This window comes from Gossypium hirsutum, chromosome A11, assembly GCF_007990345.1.
Source record: "Gossypium hirsutum isolate 1008001.06 chromosome A11, Gossypium_hirsutum_v2.1, whole genome shotgun sequence".
Taxonomy (NCBI): Eukaryota; Viridiplantae; Streptophyta; class Magnoliopsida; order Malvales; family Malvaceae; genus Gossypium; species Gossypium hirsutum.
Window position 1 is genome coordinate 100323511 of NC_053434.1, and position 1144 is coordinate 100324654.

At 53.5% G+C, this 1144-nt stretch overlaps 1 non-coding gene across 1 annotated transcript; it reads right to left on the reverse strand.

Annotated features, from left to right (window-relative positions):
• Positions 1-746: 746 nt before the first annotated feature.
• On the reverse strand, positions 747-902 carry LOC107904965 (5.8S ribosomal RNA). Its single transcript, XR_001686418.2, has one exon. It is a non-coding gene; the product is annotated as a 5.8S ribosomal RNA (ribosomal RNA).
• Between the last annotated feature and the right edge of the window lie 242 nt (positions 903-1144).

Here is a 1144-nt window from a genome sequence, read left to right on the forward strand (position 1 = left end):
GAGCACGAGCATCGTCCGTGTCAAGAGACAAAATGCATAGGCACCGAGAGACAAGGGCCTAAACCCTACTCTCAAAAATATTTTCCGCATCCGAAAACACGAACGAGCACCAGTGCACATACGAGGCCAAACCAATTTAAGGGGGCACTTTTTTCCCAAGGGGCGGCACGACCAAGTGTTTAACTAACTCCTTACACCAAGTCCCCCACTTGGGGACCCCAGGGTTGGGACGTGCAAAAGAACAAGGGGGGATCAGAAGGGAGATAGGGGGAGGGACGAATCAAAGCGACAAAGGGCTGAATCTCAGTGGATCGTGGCAGCAAGGCCACTCTGCCACTTACAATACCCCGTCGCGTATGTAAGTCATCTACAAAGGATTCTACCCGCCGCTCGGTGGGAATTACGCTCCAAAGAGGCGCCCACGACTTGTTCGCCGCGGTCGCTGCACCTACGACACGTGCCCTTGGGGGCCAAAAGCCCCTACTGTGGGTCGGCAATTGGGCGATGGGCGCGTGCGTCGCTTCTAGTAAGCGCATGTACTGAAAAGGGTTTAAAGGTCTCGATCAATGAACGCGCACGACTCCGAACGAGGTTTCTTACAGCATTACCACCAATCGTCGCGACGATTATGTCGTCGATGACTCGAATTTAGGCCAACTGCCGGCTGTAAGCGCACGGGACTCCAATTTCTACCCGCGGTCCAACTGAGTCCCGAGGGATCGGGGTTGGATGGGGGTGATGATACGTGACACCCAGGCAGATGTGCCCTCGGCCTAATGGCTTGGGGCGCAACTTGCCTTCAAAGACTCGATGGTTCACGGGATTCTGCAATTCACACCAAGTATCACATTTCGTTATGTTCTTCATCGATGCGAGAGCCGAGATATCTATTGTCGAGAGTCGTTCTATATACTTTGCGACAAAAGAACAATATCACTGAAGCACTGACACCACGGACGGTGCGGGGACAGAAGATGTGTCTTTTTTTTTATTTCGATTCCTTGGCGCGATTCGCGCCGGGGGTTTGTTCGTTTTCCATCGAAGAGGTTGATCCTGACATCTCACCCCACCCAATAGGTAAATAGACGACAAGACCGGCCGCTCTGACATGCGAGGGTGGCGACAGGCGACGATGCACCCGCAC